Source organism: Bubalus kerabau, chromosome 15 (assembly GCF_029407905.1).
Source record: "Bubalus kerabau isolate K-KA32 ecotype Philippines breed swamp buffalo chromosome 15, PCC_UOA_SB_1v2, whole genome shotgun sequence".
NCBI classification, from domain to species: domain Eukaryota; kingdom Metazoa; phylum Chordata; class Mammalia; order Artiodactyla; family Bovidae; genus Bubalus; species Bubalus kerabau.
Window position 1 is genome coordinate 79,713,008 of NC_073638.1, and position 22,545 is coordinate 79,735,552.

Here is a 22,545-nt window from a genome sequence, read left to right on the forward strand (position 1 = left end):
AAGATTGTTGAAGTAAATCCTAAATATCCTACAGAATATTTTCATTATATATTTTAAGTATTTTAATCTATCTATATCCCAATCACAAAACTAGTTTTGAGATTTCATTTTTTGTTTTGTTTTGTTATGAACAATTTCCAGCATACATCCAAAATATAAAGCAACATAGACTACCAGTGTCAGGATAACTAGCAATTAATATATCACACAATGCCACGTTTTTCTTTTTTTTAATTTTTATTTTATCTTGGAGCATAGTGGATTAACAATTTTGTGTGAGTTTCAGGTGTACAGCAAAGTGACTCAGTTATAACTATACATGTATCTATATTTTTCAAATTGTTTACTCATTTAGATTATTGTAGAATATTGAACGGTCCTCCCTGTGCTATAACAGCAGGTCCTTTTATTTCATTGTTTCAGAAACTCAGATCCATCACCTCTCCATGCCATGGACACTAGGGCTCATCTTTGGCATCTCCTCCTGAAGCATATCTTGGGGAAAGACTATGACACTGAAACATGCTTAGAAGAGGTGGGAACTGAGCAGAGCAGGGTCCTATTAAGTCTATCCAGTGAATTTTCTTTTATCAGATCTTCAGTGTCCTTACAGATGTTTGAATTTTCAGACATGAAAATGGAGAACGATGATCTGGACTTGCCTATTTTCTTTTGTAGTTTTTAAAACTATTGAGACTATATTATTAGGTCTTATCAACTACTGAACTGGTATTATTCCTTTTATCACTTATACTTTCTATCCCTTCTATGATGTAGAAAGTCTAAACGTCTGATTTGTCTGATATTCTCATATACTTGGCTGTTTATTTTTTTGTTTTTAGTTGGTTATATCCAGTATGTTTATTTTTACTTTTTTATTTTCAGGCCCAGAGTCCTTTTGATCATTATTTCTTATTTTATTGTGGATATTTACACTTTTGAATATTTCTGACAACTTAGTTTGTGCTTTTCACAAACTTCTTTATGCTTTTTCTCCTCTTTACCTTCTGTGAATTAAATCATATTTTGCAACTTTCTTTCCTTTTTAATCCTTGTTTGACTATGACACATTCTATTTTCTATTATTAGTAAGTTCCCTTAAATTGTGTATGCATACTTGTCTTAACTTAGTCTTCATTAATCAGTTCATCTACTTTGTTATTAAATAATAAAAGGGATATACAATATTTTAATTATAAATTCATCCTGCTTCTAACTTATAAACTGTCATTTGCAGGTATAGAATAAATCATCAATAGTAAATTATTTATTAATGAACTTTAAATATTATCTTTATTGTATATGATTACAGTTATATTAAATGGTGATTCAATGTTCATGTTCCTTTAACTTTCATGCCATTTGTCAATTTTTCTCTCACTATTATATGGCACCCACTCTTCATTTATGGTTTAGTTTTCTTCTGTGTGATATATATGCTTAATCAGTTCTTTCAGTGAGAGTCCCTCTCTATCCACTTATCTGAGAATATCACTTGTCCATTCTCAGAGGAGAATTTATTTGGGTATGAATGTAGAAAGACAGATACTTGCTTTCAGTATTTAAAATATCTTACATTCTGGCTTATTTTTTTTTGGCTATGCAGATGGATGTATTACCAGATTATTTGTTATTTCTTTGTGGGTAAGATACTATCTTTTTCATTTTCTAATATTCAGTTTCAGTGTTTTTTGGGATTTAGTTATATTTATGCTTTTGTATTTTCAGTGCCTCTTTGCTGATCTCTTAAAGTAGTATCCTATTAGAATATATTCTCACAATATCATATACCTTTAATTCATAGAAATTTAAAAACTGTATTTTTAATATTATCATTGTGATTGACTCATGATTATATTATCCCCAGTCTTCTCAGTGTCATGAGGGCCAGGTCCAAGGTCCTTGTCTAGCTTTGCTCACTAATTTAAAGTCAGAATTTATCACAAAATCTAGAATAGAAATATTCTGAATAAATATCACTTGAGTTAATAAACTATCACTATGATCTTTGCATTACAGTTCTTTCAGTAGTGAAAGATCTACTCCCTTCCACTTTCCAACATAATTTTTATTCAATTTTTATTTAGAATCTGACTGTACAGTTTCTATGCCTCATGCCTCCTACCATGAAACAGAAACATTTGAAGGACAAAAACCATCTTTGTCTTTTTCTTACACTTTCTCCATTGACCACACAGTGGCAAACAGAAGATTTTCTCTGAATATTTGACAACTATGTGGATGGATGAATGAATGGATTAATCGATAACTGAATGCCTTTATACCCAGAGAATGTGCAGCACTGTGTGAACTTGCCGCATTTCTATTCAAAGCAATACAATATCATTGACTAATAATCTGTTTGATCCCATCCTAACAATGTATTAACTGTAAGTTCCAGGGAAAGTTAATTAACCTCTACTTGTTTCAGTCTCCTATCTGTAACATGAAGGTACTAATACTAAGAACCTATACCATTTGTTAGTTTAACTGAGCTAATATGTGTGTAGCTGTTAAGCCTAAGGCTGGCACATATTAATTACTCAATGCCTGTTATCTATAACTAATTACTCCCCTTTTGTTTTCTTCCTGTGACTTTGAAACAAGTTTGTCATAATCCCAAATCCTCTCTCTGTAGACTTTCATCTTGGGGGCTGAGATTATGTATTCAATGAAATGCAGATTTACCCGAGAGTGGGAAAACTAAGAGTTGTTTTACAGTTCTCAATAAATACACATTGCACAGTCCTTTTAGCATTTAGGTCATATTGGTTCATAACTGTTATCTCCAGGGACTGTGCTAGCTATGGAAATGACACCTCTGCTCACAAAGATTTGAATTCTAGCAGTGACACTAGAAATATAAGTAATGAAAGCAGAGTGTGTTAGTCAACGGTAGGGCAGAGAGGTAGACAGCATGGTGAATGGATGTCAAACTCTGGAGGCAAAACAAAATTATACTCATTAACAGAAGAGAATTTAAAGGAAAGAATTTAATTTAATAAAGAGAACACAGTTCAGTTCAGTCACCCAGTCATGTCTGACTCTTTGCGACCCCATGAATTGCAGCGTGCCAGGCCTCCCTGTCCATCACCATCTCCCAGAGTTCACTCAAACTCACATCCATCGAGTCGGTCATGCCATCCATCCATCTCATCTTCTGTCATCCCCTTTTCTTCCTGCCCCCAATCCCTCCCAGCATCAGAGTCTTTTCCAATGAGTCAACTCTTCTCATGAGGTGGCCAAAGTACTGGAGTTTAAGCTCTAGCATCATTTCTTCCAAAGAACATCCAAGACTGATCTTCAGAATGGACTGGTTGGATCTCCTTGCAGTCCAAGGGACTCTCAAGAGTCTTCTCCAACATCACAGTTCAAAAGCATCAATTCCTTGGCGCTCAGCTTTCTTTACAGTCCAAATCTCACATCCATACATGACTCCTGGAAAAACCATAGCCTTGACTAGATACTTTGTTGGCAAAGTAATGTCTCTGCTTTTGAATACGCTACCTAGGTTGGTCATAACTTTCCTTCCAAGGAGTAAGTGTCTTTAATTTCATGGCTTCAATCACCATCTGCAGTGATTTTGGAGCCCAAAAAAATAAAGTCTGACACTGTTTCCACTGTTTTCCCATCTATTTCCCATGAAGTGATGGGACCAGATGCCATGATCTTCGTTTTCTGAATGTTGAGCTTTAAGCCAACTTTTTCACTCTTCCCTTTCACTTTCATCAAGAGGATTTTTAGTTCCTCTTCACTTTCTGCCATAAGAGTGGTGTCATCTGCATATCTGAGGTTATTGATATTTCTCCAGGCAATCTTGATTCCAGATTGTGCTTCTTCCAGCCCAGTGTTTCTCATGATGTACTCTGCATATAAGTTAAATAAGCAGGGTGACAATATACAGCCTTGATGTACTCCTTTTCCTATTTGGAACCAGTCTGTTTTTCCATGTCCATTTCTAACTTGTTGGGGGCCGGCGTGAGGCACTCCACCCATGGCAAAGGTCATGAGGAAGGAGGCTCGACATACGCAAAGGTGGGATCGAGCCTCAGGAGTCCCCCTGGAAATCCTTGAGCATCTACCCCCATAACCAGAGCCTGCCTACTTTACTACTTTGTGCTCTCACCTACACCTCTGACTTTACGGGGGGCTCTCCCCCACCACCTCTTTCGGAGAAGGAGTTAACTTAGAGCTCCAGTTAATAATAATTCCTGGGTGTGATAGGAATGTTTCAACCTACAAACTCCTCTGAAGGTTCTCTAGCCTGCCTGACAGGCTTGTCCGGCCACATGTGATTGTTCACAGCCTCCCAACCGTGAAAGGCACGAGATGCTTTAAACCTTCTAAAAACAGGTTCTTTAGAGAAGTTAGAAAACCATTAGTATAAGTATAGTGGGCTGATTAGAAATTGTATTGGTAAAGGGTTTTTCATTTGTTGAGCCAATGTTTGTTGCTAAGTCTCCATATCCCCTGCCCTTAATACACATTAATGAATATATAGAAGAAATAAGTATTAACCTTTGATATAAATCACGTTAGACCTTAGGCTAAGTAAATTCTTTCCTTAACTAAAACCCACTATACCCTCACCCTATAGGAATGTAACTTTATTTGGGTGGCGTCTGTTTTAAGAATAATCACCCCTGGAGAAATAAGTGTCCTGGTTGACTGACCGCTGTCACAAGGAGAGGGTCATAAATTTTCAGCAGGCCCCCCGGCCAGAAGATGATGCAACACCCCTAAGACCTCTGTATACATTTGTATGAAGCACCTGACTTTGATAAAAGTCAGGACTGCTGACCCCACGTGACTTTTGCATAACATCTCAGTGTATAAAAGTAGACCATGGAAATAAAGAATTGGGATAAGTTCCTCGAAAGACTGGTCTCCCCATGTCGCTCTTTCTCTCACTCTGGCTGAGTCTCCATCTGGAGCGCGGAACCCACCATGCTTACTAATTATGCCTGGGCTTCTAAGATCCGACGGGGGAGGCCTCAGTGTCTCCTCTCCTTCGGGAGAACGGAAGGATGCCTGCGGCCTATGTAAGTGGTGCAAGCTTCTTGTCTTGAAGTTTTATTGGTCCCACGCATAAACCAAGCTACTCAGCCTCTTTTCTCCACTGAATTTTCCTACTGAGCTATCCTCATTCTATTACTCTTTATATCCTTAATTAACGTTTAATTAAGCAGTTGTTCCCTGACCCTCGCCTACGCCGTGTCTCCTTCTAATACCCTGGATCAGCTGGGGCTGGACCCCGCCACTAACTGTTGTCTCCTGACCTGCATACAGGTGTCTCAAGAGGCAGGTCAGGTGGTCTGGTATTCCCATCTCCTTCAGAGTTTTCCACAGTTTATTGTGACACATGCAATCAAAGGCTTTGGCATAGTCAATAAAGCAGAAATAGATGTTTTTTTCTGGAACTCTCTTGCTTTTTTGATGATCCAGTGGATGTTGGCAATCTGATGTCTGACTCCTCTGCCTTTTCTAAAACCAGCTTGAACATCTGGGAGTTCATGGTTCACATATTGCTGAAGCCTGGCTTGCAGAATTTTGAGCATTACTTTACCTGTGAGACGAGTGCAATTTTGCGGTAGTTTGAGCATTCTTTGGCATTGCCTTTCTTTGGGATTGGAATGAAAACTGACCTTTTCCAGTTCTGTGGCCACTGCTGAGTTTTCCAAATTTGCTGACATATTGAGTGCTGCACTTTCACGGCATCATCTTTTAGAATTTGAAATAGCTCAACTGGAATTCCACCACCTCCACTAGCTTTGTTTGTAGTGATACTTCCTAAGGGCCACTTGACTTCACATTCCAGGATGTCTGGCTCTAGGAGAGTGTGAGAGATCACACCTTCATGATTATCTGGGTCATGAAGATCTTTTTTGTACAGTTCTTCTGTGTATTCTTGCGACATTTTATTAATATCGTCTGCCTCTGTTAGGTCCATACCATTTCTGTCCTTTATCAAGCCCATATTTGCATGAAATGTTCCCTTGGTATCTAATTTTCTTGAAGAGATCTGTAGTCTTTCCCAGTCTATTGTTTTCCTCTATTTCTTTGCATTGATCACTGAGGAAGGCTTTCTTATCTCTCCTTGCTATTCTTTGGAAGTCTGCATTCAAATGGGTATATCTTTCCTTTTCTCCTTTGCTTTTCCATTCCCTTCTTTTCACAGCTATTTGTTAGGCCTCCTCAGACAATCATTTTGCTTTTTTCCATTTCTTTTTCTTGCAGATGGTCTTGATTTCTGTCTCCTGTACAATGTCACAAACCTCCAGAGGCTATGTAATAATATGTAAACTCATCACATTTCTTTCCTAAACTGTTTGATATTAAATATATATATATATATATATATATATATATATATATATATATGTTTGAATCCCAGCCTCACAATTCATTAGTTATCTCTCCCAGAGAAATTAATTAACCTCTACTAACCTCAGTTTTCAATCTAAAAAATGGAGACAATAGTACTAATGGCCCATGGTTTCATGAGGATTAATTAAGCTAATACGTGTAAAGTGATAAGCCTAATGCTGGCATATACTAAGTATTCAGCGCCTATGATCTATATAAAACTACTTCAATTCTGTTTCCTTTCCTATATTTTTTAAACAAGAGAATCCCTTATGCCATATCATCTCCCTACAGAGTTTCAGTTTCTAGGGATAAAGTTATATCTTCAATGAATGCAAAATTACCTGAGAGATAAATGCCAAGATTTGTTGTACAGTCATTGAATTAAACGAACACTGCACTTTCCTTAAATTATTCAGCACATATTTGCCCTTCAATTAATATCTCCAGGGACCTTAATAGCTATGGGTATCACATCCTTCAAAAATGTTTGAAGTCTAGGGGTGGCAACAGAAATATTAGTAGGTAATGAAAGCAGTATGTTAACCAAGGATAGGGCAGAGTGGTAATATAGCATGCAGCATGGAGGTTAATAGATTCAAGGGAATAAATCGATAGGTAGAGTGCCTGGAGAACTATGGACGAGTATTCATAACATTGTACTGGAGGCAGTGATCAAAACCATCCCCAAGAAGAAACACAAAAAGGCAAAATGGTTGTCTGAGGAGATCTTACAAATAGCTGAGAAAAGAAGACACGTGAAAGGCAAAGGAGAAAAGGAAAGATATATTCATCTGAATACAGAGTTCAGAAGAATAGCAAGGAAAGATAAGAAAGCAACCCCAAGTGATCAGTGAAAAGAAATAGAGGAAAACAATAGACTAGGCAAGACTAGAGAATTCCTCAAGCAAATTGGCGATACCCAGGAAGCAGTTCATGAAAAGACGGGCTAAATAAAGGACAGAAATGGTATGGACCTAACAAAGCAGAAGATATTAGGAAGAGGTGGCAAGAATACACAGACGAACTATACAAAAAAGACCTTAATGCCCCAGATAACCACTATGGTATCATCACTCGCCTGGAGTCAAACAACCTGTAGTGTGAAGTCAAGCAGGCCTCAGGAGGTATCACTATCATCACTATGAACAAAGCTAATGTAGGTGATAGATTCCAGGCTGAGCTATTTCAAATCCTAAAGGATGATGCTGTGAAAAAGATGCACTCAATATGTCAGCAAATATGGAAAACAGCAGTGGCTATAGGCCTGAAAAAGGTCAGTTTTCATTCCAGTCCCAAAGAGGCAATATCAAAGAGTGTTCAAACTGTCACACAATTGCACACATCTCACACACTAGCAAAGTAATGCTCAAAATTCTCCAAGCCAGGCTTCAGCAATACATGAACCATGAATTTTCAGATTTTCAAACTGGTTTTAGAAAAGACAGAGGAACCAGAGATCAAATTGCCAACATCTGCGGGATCATCATAAAAGCAAGAGAGTTTCAAAAAAACATCTATTTCTGCTTTATTGACTATGCCAGAGCATTTGACTCTGTGGACCACAATAAACTGTGGAAAATGTTTCAAGAGATGGGAATAGCAGACCACCTGACCTTCCTCTTGAGAAACCTGTATGCAGGTCAGGAAGCAACAGTTAGGACTGGACATGGAACAACAGACTGGTTCCAAATAGAAAAAGGAGTATGCCAAGCCTGCATATTGTCACCCTGCTTATTTAACTTATGTGCAGGCTATATCATTAGAAACCTTGGGCTGGGTGAAGCACAAGCTGGAACCAAGATTGCCGGGAGAAATATCAATAACCTCAGATATGTAGATGACACCACCCTTATGGCAGAAAGTGAAGAGGAACTAAAGAGCTTCTTGATGAAAGTGAAAGAGGAGAGTGAAAAAGTTGGCTTAAAGCTCAACATTCAGAAAACGAAGATCATGGCATTCAGTCCCATCTCTTCATGGCGAATCGATGGGGAATCCGTGGAAACAGTGACTGACTATTTTTGGGGGTTCAAAATCACTGCAGATGGTGACTGCAGCCATGAAATTTAAAGATGCTTTCTCCTTGGAAGGAAAGTTATGACCAACCTAGATAGCATATTCAAAAACAGAGACATTACTTTGTCAACAAAGGTCCATCTAGTCAAGGCTATGGTTTTTCCAGTAGTCCCTTATAGATGTGAGTGTTGGACTATAAAGAAAGCTGAGTGGTGAAGAATTGATGCTTTTGAACTGTGGTGTTGGAGAAGACTCTTGAGAGTCCCTTGGACTGCAAGGAGATCCAACCAGTCCATCCTAAAGGAGATCAGTCCTGAGTGTTCATTGGAAGGACTGATGCTGAAGCTGAAACTCCAGTACTTTGGCCACCTCATGCAAAGAGTTGACTCATTGGAAAAGACCCTGATGCTGGGAGGGATTGAGGGCAGGAGGAGAAGAGGACGGTAGAGGATGAGATGGTTGGATGTCTTCGCTGACTCAATGGACATGAGTTTGGGTAAATTCCGGGAGTTGATGATGGACAGGGAAGCCTGGCCTGTTGCAGTCCATGGGGTTGCAAAAATTCGGACATGACTGAGCGACTGAACTGAACTGAACTGAACTGGAGAACTAACACATGAGTAGAAAGTGGATCTCCTTTGGTGATGTAATGTGCTGAAGAATAAATTAGAGTTTATAGGGTATTGGGGAAGTATAAAACAGAAGGGGATTAATTCAATCTCAGGTATAATTATAGAAGAGTGAGAAATGCATCACAAGGGACTACCCTTGAAGTTGGCCTTATAAGATAAGTAGAGTTGCAGAAGAAAAAATAGTGCAAGGAGATAACGATTATGCAGCTCACTTGTGCCTGTGAACATAGCTATGGTTAGAAGCATAGTTATCTATAGATACAGTTATAGATACAAGAATAGGTAAAAGATGGAAATAAAATAATAGTTCAGTATTAAAGAAACTGAAACAATGGCTTAATAGAAGTAAAGCAGCAGTGTATGACAATATTCATTTTAAATAACATCTGGAGTTTTAGGAAAATCATTTTAGTTGTAATAAAATGTGTACCTTCTTATCTCCTTTGGTTGCATTTGTTTCAAGTGTAGAAAATGCCCCTAACCAATGGCACTACACTAAGAGAATTCATCCTTCTGGGGCTCATGGATCGCCCAGAGCTCCAGTCTCTCCTCTTTTTACTGTTTCTGGTCATTTACCTTGCCACCCTCCTAGGCAACCTGGGCATGATGGTGTTAATCAGACTGGACTCTCACCTTCACACACCCATGTACTTCTTCCTCACTCATTTATCCTTTGTAGACTTGTGCTATACCTCTACTGCAGCCCCACAGATGCTGACTAATCTGGTATCACAGAAGAAGACCATCAGCTTTGCTGGTTGTTTTGCACAGTTATTTTTTTCATAGCACTTCTCCTCACTGAGTTTTACATGCTGGCAGCAATGGCCTATGACCGCTTCATGGCCATATGCAACCCTCCGCACTACAGTGTGAAGATGTCCAGGTGCGTCTGCATAAGCTTGGCCACATTCCCTTATGTCTATGGCTCTCAGATGGACTCTTCAAGGCCATCCTGACCTTCCACTTGACCTTCTGTAGATCCAACATCATCAACCATTTCTACTGTGTTGACCCGCCACTCATTAAGCTTTCTTGCTCTGATACTTATGTCAAAGAGCATGCCATGTTGATATCAGCAGGCTTCAACCTCTCCAGCTCCCTCATCATCCTGATTTCTTACACCTTAATTCTCACTGCAATCCTCAGGATCAAATCAGCAGAAGGAAGGCACAAGGCATTCTCCACCTGTGGTTCCCACATGATGGCTGTAACGCTATTTTATGGGACACTCTTCTGCATGTATGTAAGACCAGCAACAGACAAGACGGTGGAAGAATCCAAGATAATAGCTGTTTTCTACACCTTTGTAAGTCCAGTACTTAATCCATTGATCTACAGTCTGAGGAACAAAGATGTAAAACAACCACTGAAGAGAATCCTCAGAAGAAATATGGTCACTAAGATGGCCATGCCTCAATTTCAAATAAACTGTAACTCTTAATCTTTGGCTCAAATGTCTCTACATTTATAAGATCAGTTTTCATATTCTTTGTGTCTGTGTTTCAATTGTTCTTGGGGCTGAGAATAAATAGGCTGTACTTAGTCTAGACTGCTGTCCTTCAATATGTTTACCTGGGTTGGCAGTAGTAATGTCTCCTTGGATATTGTTAGAAATGAAGCATAGAGTTATGCACCCCAGATCAACTATTTCAAAACTGCTTTTAGAACAAAATTTTAGGTTCTTTGAAGGCATTTCATTTTGAGGAGCCCCCCTCTAAGTGAAAATTCCTACTATGTATTCCCTGGAGCACTGGTATGCTCTTACTGCTGATAATAGTAAACAGGATACACATGCTGTGAGCTCAGTTCTTTGAATTTATTCTCTTTTTATTACCATCTGTTTTGAGGGGCTAAGAATCTTTAAGAAGACCAACCTTATGTGCTCTTCCCCTAACTTACTAAGTAAAACTGTGAACTATGGGTCATGATTGCTTTTCTGGTTCTTATGAATGCACTTGTTTGATGGTCAGTCTGGAATGAGAAGAGAGAATATAATCATTCTTTTCCCAGACAGCTGTTTGTGGATCTGGTTTGAGGCCTCTGATCTGTAGGGACCTACTTTCTCCCTCAGATCTGTAAGTGTGAATACACATACTCAGGTCTAGGGAAAGAAAAAATGCTTTTTGTGTCATTCATCTGAAACTTGTAGATTACTTGGGATTACCTTTTACTTTCTTTTCTAGATTTTTTTTAACAAAAATTTGAAATATTGATTTGAGTCATTTCTTTTTTTATACAAACTCTTTATATATTTCACATATATATTGCTTGAGCTGAAAGTCATTCACTTTGCTATATTTTATCCTTGAGTTTGTAATATATATATATATATATATATTTCTGTGTCTTTGTTAACTTGTGCACTATTTAAATGACAGTGCTTAATTAACATATATTTGGGATATAAAGAGATATTTTATCACATGTTTTTAATTTATCTCTGTTCTCAGAGATGATATATCTCATGATTTTAACTTTGAAAATTTATTAGGACTATGTTTATCCAGCTTTATTGTATGTATTTGACATAAAATATTGTATAAGCTTAAGATGCGATATTGTATATATTTTTATATATTGTATTACAAAATGATTATCATAATAATATTAGTTGTCACATCTATCATTTCACACAAGTACAATTTCTTGTTGTTATTGTTTGGTGGTGAAAACCTTTAACACCTACTCTCTTAGCACTTCCACATATATATCATATAGTTAAGTGTTGCCACTATGCTGTATATTAGATTCCCAGAATTTGTCTTATAGCTGGAAGTTTGTTCCTTTGGCCAACTTCTTCTCATTTCCCTACCCTCCAGGTCCTGATAATCATAGTTCCATTCTATACTTCTGTGAGTCTGATGTAGATTCCACAAAAAGATCAGAGTATTTAATACTTTTCATTCTGTTTGACTTGTTACCCTTAATGTAATATCCTCAAGGGTCATTCATGTTGTAGCAAATGGCAGTTACCCTCTTTTATTTTGACTGAATAATATTCCATTGTATAAGTCTATATATATATATATATATATACATACATACATAGTATAAACCATAGTGAGAGCTTTGATTTCAATATACCCTTCGAATGATATGTTGTATTGAAAGATTCACCTGTCTCCAGATTTTCCAGTTAGACTAAGAACTACTTAAGCACATGGGTTTATACCATTTTTATCTTTGTATCTCTTGAAGAAGATAATAATTGAATACTTGGTAAATTGGAAGAAAATGCAGTAATGCTATCTTCACCTTTATCCTGTATATTTTCATTTGTGGTCAAATAAGCAATATTGCTAAATTACATGCTCATCAAGTTTCCATAAAATATTACTTTCCAACACCTGGACCTCACACTTTGCACTGACTTTACTACAACTCATTATGATACCTTGTCCAAGTGATTTTTCTCCCTGTGTCTTATAATTTAATCACTTAATTCTGGATATTAAAGTCTTTTTAGCAAGCATTCACTCAATAGTAATTTAGGGGAAAGCGCTTACTAAAACACCATTCAGATGGAAATGATAACACAGAAACATCATAGTGTATGAATTATGTAACCATCTTTATTAATTGTTCTACTGACCCAATTGAAAAAAGTGGTGATCCATAATGCAAAAATCTCTTGATAATCCAAAGCCATCAGGTTCAAAATAACTACAAAATGATGCAATATCATGGTGAAAATGCCAAGACTCTAATGAGTATAGTGAAAGTGAAGTGAAGTGAAGTCACTCAGTCGTGTCCAACTCTTTGCGACCCGTGGACTGTAGCCCACCAAGCTCCTTTGTCCATGGGATTCTCCAGGCAAGAGTACTGGAGTGGGTTGCCATTTCCTTCTCCAATGAGTATAAATCCATATAAATTAATATTTCTCAGGAGATTTCTCTTGCAATAACATTGCATTTATTTCTTCAGAGTGTGCTAAAAAATGCTTTAGGGATAAAAGCTCCAAATTATACGGGAGGTATAAATCATTCTTAGCAAACTCATCACTTGGGCGACTAATATCTCTGAGAGAATCTTTCCCTGGGTCAGGTAGGAATGAAAATCCTGACTTCTGTAGCTGCATTTTCTCTTACTCTTTAAGTTTTGGATCTTCACCAGGTAGGAGTCAGATGACAACAAAAGCAGTTTTGAAAGCTATCTTAATGTCTTAGCTAGTTAAAATGAATCACTGCATATATTTCTTATTTAGATTGGTCTGCGTTTACACTCATCATTCTAGAAATAACATTATTTTCATTCATTCAGTATTTAACAGACACTGAGTAACCATATTACAGTGAGCACTTGACAATCATATAAACCTTTTTAAATAATATCTGTTGAAAGACTATCCCACCCCTCCCCCCAAAAAACCTGTATGAAATAATTTAAAAGAGAGACAGATTCAGCAGGAATTATACTCGTTCTAGCAAAAAATAAAACTCATTTAAAATTATTTAGACAAAATCTGATATTGAATAGATGAGGACTCTGAAGTCCATGGGAGAAAGTCATCAACAGCAAGATAAAAAGATTATTTTATAAATGAAGACTCAAGAGAGGTTTATTGATATAGCATTGGGTAGTAGGAAACCACTGTGTGTACTGAAATCAGATAATGCACCTTGTCCTTACATTTGTGAGATATTGGACTGGAAAGGCATAGGAGGGAGAAGAGCTGGAGGTTACTGCGGCACAGCAGACAAGGGCGGCTCCCCTTGGGAAGTTTATATTCACTTGAGATGCATGAGTCCATCAACTACATGACTTATCTGTCTTCTTCATTTACTATCTTAAAATATCATCACTTGCCAATCTATTCTTAGAGACTTATCTAGGTCTTTATGACCAGCTGAGATTGAAACTGAATTTCAATAACTCACTTCCACTTCCTGTTGTCCTTTCCTTGGCTTCAGTATACCCTATTCTTGTACTCGTTTCATCTTAAATGGCCACAAAATTGTAGCCTTGGGCACTTAAATTTTTTTAGTAAATGTGACAACAGTTCAAAATGTGTCTGTTACATTATTTTAAATTGACCCAGAAGGGCGCAAACTTTTCTCCTACAAACATTTCAATGAGTAGTTTGCCAGGTAACAGTGTCGCTTGAAGGGGTGAGCTTTGAACTTTCACTAATTGATATTTTTGTTGTGGTGGTTTGTTTTTCTTGGTGAGGGAGAAGAGGAAATTCTTGGAATTTCAAGAGTCTACCAAATATTTACTATGTTTATCAATTTACCATAAATGGTACCTCTGGTTTTTGGATCAATAATTCCTACTAAATTGCAAGTAAAACTTTTTTTCTTACATCTGTACATAGCAAAGTATAAACATATATGGATATCAATATCCTTGTGAATCAAATTCATTAGGATAAACACATTTATATTTTCTCTGTTACTTAGCTTACTCTGGTTTGTTCCAATCCAGAGGAAAGCAGTTTCACATTATTGAGTTAGTTGCCAAGGTCCAGCCCCGGCTGATCCAGGGTATTCGAAGGAGAGACGGAGTCGGCGACTATTTACATATTTATCAAAGATATAAAGAGTAATAGAATGAGGATAGCTCAGTAGGAAAATTCAGTGGAGAAAAGAGGCTGAGTAGCTTGGTTTACGCGGGAGACCAATAAAACTTCAAGACAAGAAGTTTGCACCACTTACGTAGGCCGCAGGCGTCCTTCCATTCTCCCAAAGGAGAGGAGACACTGAGGCCTCCCCGGTCAGATCTTAGAAGCCCAGGCATAATTAGTAAGCATGGTGGGTTCCGCACTCCAGATGGAGACTCAGCTGGAACTTAAAGGGAAGAATGACATGGGGAGACCAAGCTTTGGCAAGCAAGGCCCCTAGCTTTATTTTCAACAGGGGCTTATATACCCTAAATTACACATAGAGGATAATAGGGGATGCAAAGTCAGCAGTCTTTGATCCTTATCAAAAACCAGGGTTTCTTTCCTGCAAATTTATCGTATACAAATGGTTTAGGTGATTTACATCATCTTCTGGCCAGAAGGCCTATTAACATTTTATGACTCTTGACAAGGATTTACCAACAAAGACTTATTTTCTCTAAGAGTAATTATTTTAAGGTTTGGCGCCATCTTTCAAAGATAAAATTGCATTCCTATAGGGCGGATGTGTAATGGGTTTACAACAAAGAAAGAATTTATTACCTTAAGGCACTAAATTTACTAACACCAAGGCCACTACTTATTTTTTCTACATACCAACTATATTAGTTATTACACATTCAAGGATACAATTTAGGGGATGTGGAAACTTGGCAACAAGCATTGGCTCATCAATGAAATCTTTTACTAGTTTTATTCTGACAGTTTCTAACTCTCTGAGAGGCTCTAAGCTATTTGAATATCTTAAGCTTCCCGTGCCTCTCGAGGCTGGGAGACTGTAAACAATCGTATGCATAGCTGTAGGTGTTCGGGTAAACTTGTCAGGCGAGTTAGAGAGCCATCTGAGGGGTTTGGATTTAAACACTCCTAATTGCCCAGGAACATTATTAATTGGAGCTGTAAGTTAACTCTTTGACAGAGAGAGTGAGATGGTGGTGGGGGACAGCCCCAGTAAAGTCAGAGGTGAGAGCACAAAGCAATAAAGTAGGCAGACTCTGGTTTTTGGGGTAGATGCTCGAGAATATCCGGGGGGACTCCCGAGGCTCGATCCCGCCTTTGCGTATGCCGAGCCTCCTTCCTCATGACCTTTGTCACGAGTGGAATGTCTCTCGCCGGCTCCCGGCAGTTAGTGAAACCTAAAGTGGAGTTTTTTTCAGTTATATTTCTTGAGAAAAGGAAAGTAACCTAGACTTTCAAAATATGGTTACTACCTACCTTGACCACTAATGACCCAGACTTTCAAGCTGGACATAAAAAAAAAAAAAAGATATCAATGTCACACAAGAAAATCATTTTTCGAAGGAAGCCTAGTTCATTGCCTTACTGAAGTTTACTTAATATTTGTGTGTGATATTTCTCCAACAGAAAGCAAGATATTCATGGTTATTTTAAAACTAGTTCAGCAATGTCTCCAATAATTTTTCCCCAAACTTTAAACTTTTAATTTCATATTGAGGTATAGCTGATACAATAATTTAATACAAATTACTTAGTATTCCATATCAGAAAAGGAGTCAAAAATGAAAGAGTTGTGGAGGATAGATTCAGTTACCACTTTGATAAGTATCAAATAAACAATATTTCTAACCACAGGAAATACTGGGTGCAGTAAAAGTTAAATGGAAAGCTATCAAAGGTTATTTTCATAGCCATTGCACATGAGTCTGTGACATATCTCAAGCTCTATAAGCTTTTGCTTATGGAAACAGAACCAATCTTCAATTGAATTTCTATTAAAAGTTCAGATATTTTCAGTGGGGAAAAAAAAAGGCTTTAGCTCTAAAGCAACAACTGAATTTATCAAAAAATTTTAATGCCATTTTTATTTGTATGATGCGCATTTAAGTTTTCAAAGAATTTTTAATTGAGATGTTGAGAATTATGTTTTCCAGTTACCACAGGCCATTAAAGTCTGTGAGACAAAAAATGTAATTAAAGCAGTCAATAATAGTGTGTGTCATGGATGGCAAAATAGAGGTGGAAAAAGAGAGAGGAGGAGAAACTCAGAGAGATATGGTTTTAAAAAGAGCTTAATGTTACTAATTTCAACACAGACAATTTAAAATGTGTGAAAATTATAAATATTTGAAAGTACTTAAAATATTTGCTTTCACAGTAGTTACAGTTCACAGGCTTAGCTGTCCTGCAGGATGTGGGATCGTCCTACCAGGGATCAAACCCGTCTCTGCCGTGTTGACAGGCAGATTCTTTACCACTGAGCCACCAGGGAAGCTCTGCTAAATTGCTTTGAAAATAGTAATATAAAAAACTCAGGTTATAGCAAACATTGTTTATCTCTGCCCCATTATCCTCATTATTAATACATTTTTATATCAGTTGCAGGATTTTTATAAGGGTAAAATAAAATAGAAAGGCAAAATTGCTTCATGAAATTGAAGCAACCATGTGCATGGGAGGAAATACTCCTATCAAAATATAGTTGTTGTTGCTTTTGTTTTCCCTAAATTGTGGAGTGTTGTCATTGAACCTATTTAAAGCAAAGAGTAGGAAGTAGTCATATTAAATTGTCTCTTTTATTTTTTGATTATATCTGTTTTTGTCTTTTGTTGTTCAGTTGCTAAGTTGTGTATGACTCTTTGCGACACCAGGAAGTGCAGCATGCAGTATTCTCTGTCCATCACTAGCTCCAAGTTTGCTCAAACACTTGTCCATTGAGTCAGTGATGCCATTCAGCCATCACATCCTCTGTGGCCCCCTTCTCCTCTTGTCTTCAATTTTCCCCAGTATATGGATCTTTTCCATTGAGTCAGCTCTTTGCATCAGGTGACCAAAGTATTGGAGCTTCAGCTTCAGCATCAGTCCTCCCAATGGGTATTCAGGGCTGATTTCCTTTAGGATGGACTGATTTGATCTCCTTGCTGTCTAAGGGACTCTCAAGAGTTTCCAGCACAGTAGTTCAAAAGTGTCAATTCTTCAGCACTCAACCTTCTTTATGGTCCAACTCTCACATCCATGCATGACTACTGGAAAAACTATAGCTTTGTCTATAGGATACTTTTTGTATTTTTTTTTTTTATTAGTTGTTAAATGTAATGCAGTGACCAAACAGGTGCTAGTATTTAGGACATAAGTGTAGAGATGTAAAGATTAGATAAGTATTTTTATGCCATTGCAATGGAAGCTTTGTATATTCTAAATGAATATTTTCCAAAGGGACCCATCATTCTGGGTGAAAGAATTAGTCGCTCAGTCATGCCTGACTCTTTGTGCCCCATTGACTGCATCATCCATGGGATTTCCAGGCAAGAATATTGGAGTGGGCTGCCATTTCATACTCCAGGAGATCTTCCCCACCCAGGGACTGAACCCGGGTCTACCTATATTGCAAGTGGATTCTGTACCAATAAGCCAGAGAAATCCAAGTGCTCTGGAAAGAGTACTCCTGTTATTTACATAAATTCTGATTCTCTAATTACTGTATTTTCCTCCCAAAGACCAAAGGTATAGATTTAAGCCTTGCAAATTATTTCTTTGACAAATTAACATAAATTGTTGGATCTAGTCCATCTCCATAATTTGGGAGTAACACATACATTCCAGAAAAATTCAGAGATTTGCTACCTTGTAGCTTTCAAGAGTATTCATGCTTCTTAGCCTGTTACAGGGACTTTCAGTTTATTTGACTGTTTGCCAATAAAATAAAAACATTTTATTTAAAATGTTTTCGTTTGTACTATAAAAAATTCATCTTTGTAGAAAATTCATCCTTGAAAATATACCTATGGGTTTATTTGATTTCTCTTGAAAGCCTTTTGTCTCTGCATGTTCACTCTATCTGAAAGTACTCTTTACCCTTGTCCTTGTAGAAAATACTTAGTTTTCCTTCAAGCTCTTGTTAAATGTTATTATTCTTTGATCCATATACTGTTATTATTCTTTGATCCATATACTGATTCTAGAACACAATGAATTACTCCATTCAAATCTTTATTATTGAACTAATCACTTCTAATGTTAATTTTCTCTTCATTTATCTCCTTTACCATGAAGACACCAAACAGATCTTTTGAGGCAAGCACTGTTACCATTTACCTTTATTTCTCTGGCAAAGTAACTCTCATACATGTAGGGCCAACTGCTGTTTGGGTACAAAGATTATCTTATTATAGTGACTAATTCATATGCCATCTTGGAAGTATCACAAAATTAAAGTAGCTAACTTCTGAGGGTACTTCATTCAGTCTCTAGGAAAAACTTAGATACTGGAAATATAGTCAATATATTGTTATCTGCATTTCAATAGATCAAGCACACAGATTTCTTTTGTTATGCTCTGGTTAAGAATAGATTTAAAATTCAGATTATTTGCCAATGCTGTATTTTGTAAGTTTTACATAAAAAACAATAAATTATAATATCTCTTTAAATTTGGAATCTCTTAAGATCTGAGCTCTTAAGACGCCCCTGGTGGCTCAGATGGTAAAGCATCTGCCTACAATGCAGGAGACCTGGGTTCAATCTCTGGGTCGGGAAGATCCCCTGGAGGAAGAAATGGCAACCCATTGCAGTACTCTTGCCTTGAGAATCCCATGGATGGAGGAACCTGGTGGGCTACAGTCCACAGAGTCACAAAGAGTCGGACATGACTGAGTGACTTCACTCACTCACTCACTCAAACTTTCCATTAAGAATGATTCTATCTCTGTTGATTAGTTTTTTTTGTTTGTTTGTTTTATAACTTCTGGACATTGTAAGTCTGTAAGGAAGATAATTGAACTATTTATTATATAAATTGACCTATATTGAATTAATTGAACTATATGCTGTTAGGAAGGTTAGTTATTTCTCCAGTGATCTCCAGTAGCAATTTTGGCACCTCCCAACCTGGGTAGTTCCTCTTTCAGTATCCTATCATTTTGCCTTTTCATACTATTCATGGGGTTCTCAAGGCAAGAATACTGAAGTGGTTTGCCATTCCCTTCTCCAGTGGACCACATTCTGTCAGACCTCTCCACCTTGACCTGCCTGTCTTGTGTGGCTGTGCACAGCATGGCTTAGTTTCATTGAATTAGACAAAGCTGTGGTCCGTGTGATTAGATTGACTAGTTTTCTGTGATTATGGTCTGTGTGTCTGCCCTCTGATGCCTCTTGCAACACCTACCGTCTTACTCGGGTTTCTCTTACCTTGGACATGGGGTATCTCTTCACAGCTGCTCCAGCAAAGTGCAGCTGCTATTCCTTACCTTGGAGGAGAGGTATCTCCTCACAGCCACCCCTCCTGACCTTAAACGTGGAGTAGCTCCTCTTGGCCCTTCTACTCCCGGGCAGCCACCACTCCTCGGACTTGGGGTAGCTCCTCCCGGCCGCTGCCCCTGATCTCAGGCATGGGGTAGCTCCTCTCGGCCTCTGCCCCTAACCTCGGACATCATCAAGGCTATGGTTTTTCCAGTGGTCATGTATGGATGTGAGAGCTGGACTGTGAAGAAAGCTGTGTGCTGAAGAATTGATGCTTTTGAACTGTGGTGTTGGAGAAGACTCTTGAGAGTCCCTTGGACTGCAAAGAGATCCAACCAGTCCATCCTAAAGGAGATCAGTCCTGGGTGTTCATTGGAAGGACTGATGTTGAAGCTGAAACTCCAATACTTTGGCTACCAGATGAGAAGAGCTGACTCATTGGAAAAGACCCTGATGCTGGGAAAGATTGAGGGCAGGAGGAGAAGGGGATGACAGAGGATGAGATGGTTGGGTGGCATCACCAACTCAATGGGTATGAGTTTGGGTCAACACCAGGATTTGGTGATGGACAGGGAGGCCTGGCATGCTGCAGTCCATGGGGTTGCAAAGAGTCGGACATGACTGAGAGACTAACTGAACTGAACTGAAATTTGTTATAGATAGGAACCTTAAATACTTTCAAACCTGAGTAGTGAAAGGAAGGGTGTAAGACTGCCATTATTTGTTATGTTTCTGAGATAAGAATTCAGTGAAGAACAATGAATTCTTTTAGCCAAGGTAGAGAGTTACTATAGGAGTGGCCACCATTGTTAATCTGGCAAATGATAGTCCCCTTCCCAGACTACTTTTATTCCTCACTAAGATGTGTAGTTCTTTGCTTTCATCTGGGGATACACTTTACTATATATATATATATATATATATATATATATATATATATATGAATTGGTAATTTGCATGTGTACTAAATCTCTTCAGTTGTGTCCAACTCTTTGCTACCCTATGGAATATAGCCAGCCAGGGTCATCTGTCCATGAATTCTCCAGGTGTCAAACCTGAGTCTCCATCAGCTCCTGCACTGCAGGTAGACTTTTTACTGCTGAGTCACCAGGGAAGCCCAATAGGTTATTTATCCTCTCTTTATCTTTGCTGTCACTTTAACTCCCCATTTATTTACAGATTTAGTGCTGTGTTGACCAGTTACCTCTTGTAAAGATCCTAATATGCATTGCCATGAATCACCCTTGTTTTCCAAATCACTGAACAAAAGCTGAGTTCCACTAACCTCTCAGGGTAAAAAGAAAAGCTATTTTTTATGGTATTTTTACTATAACAGTCCAAGCAAACTAAGACAATAATCCACATGATAACCAGACATCTAGAGTTCACTAAAAGACAATACATGTAAGAATATATACTGTTTGATTCCAGTTATGTAAAATTCAGAAACCAACACAAGGGATCTACAGTGATACAAATGATCACATCATCATCACATTATGTAGTTGCTCAGTTGTTTCTGACTCTTTGACACCCCATGGTCTGTCAGGCTTCTCTGTCCATGGGGTTCTCCAGGCAAGAAAGCTAGAGTGGGTTGTCAATTCCTTCTCCAGGGGATCTTTCTGACCCAGGGATTGAATCCAGGTCTCCCACACTGCAGGCAGATTCTTCACCATCTGAGCCACCAGGGAAGCCCATTAAAAGTGAATATATAGCTAACTTGAGGGATAGTAACAGAGAAAAGAGGTGATATGTGGTCTGAAGTAGTGTTAATCTTCTCCTTGCTTTTGAAACAGGTCTTATAAGTTTGCTTATTGTGTTAACAATTCATTAGGCTGTACGTGTTTGTGCTGTGAACATTTTTCATGTGTGTATTAAACTTCACTATAAAGATTAAACATAAATAAAAAAATGATACTAATCTTCAAAGAAGCAAAGCTTAATTCCATTATCAAAGCATTCTGTTTGTAAAACACAGAGCATATCGATTTGCTAGGGCTGCCATAACTAAGTACCACACACTGGGAGGCTTAAACCAGAGAGATGGATTTTCTCCTAGTTTGGAGGTTATAAATTCAAGATCAAAGTGTCAGTAGGGTTGGTTTCATTCTGAAGCCCCTGTCTGGCTTGCAGATGGCTGTCATTTCCCTGTGTCTGTAGGGGCTCTATCCTCTGTATGTTTCTATGTATTAATCTCTTTAAAAATAATAATAATAAAGACAGCAGTCTTCTTGGGTTGGGACCCACTCATATGAACTCATGACACTTTAATTTCCTCTTTAAAGATGCTATCTCCAAATTCAGACATATTCTGAAGTACTGACAGTAGAGATTTTGATATATGGATTATAAAGGAACAAAATTCAACCCATAAGACTAAGTAAGGTGGTAACATATCGTGACACAAAGTTATGGTAATGGTGTGGAAGAAATTGCATTAAGCTGATATTATGGCAAATATAATGCATGATGAGCATCCATGGCAGACATCAATACTACGGTGTGGACTTCCCAATGTAAGAAGAAAAATATTGAGACTGAAGGCTGGGTCCCATGGAAAATCTGCATTGTACCCAGTTGTTATTTCTCCAGAGAACTCATGTATTGAAGAATAATTATCTTAAAAAATAATTATTTCACCCTCACTTGTTTGTGCAGTCTCTTAGGAAAACGGTATCAACCTACAAATGATATAGATTCTGCCTTCATCATTCC

At 37.8% G+C, this 22,545-nt stretch overlaps 1 pseudogene; it reads left to right on the plus strand.

Moving 5' to 3' along the window:
• Positions 1–9,485: 9,485 nt before the first annotated feature.
• LOC129628462 (olfactory receptor 5M11-like) lies at positions 9,486–10,455 on the plus strand (annotated as a pseudogene).
• The last annotated feature ends 12,090 nt before the right edge of the window (positions 10,456–22,545 follow it).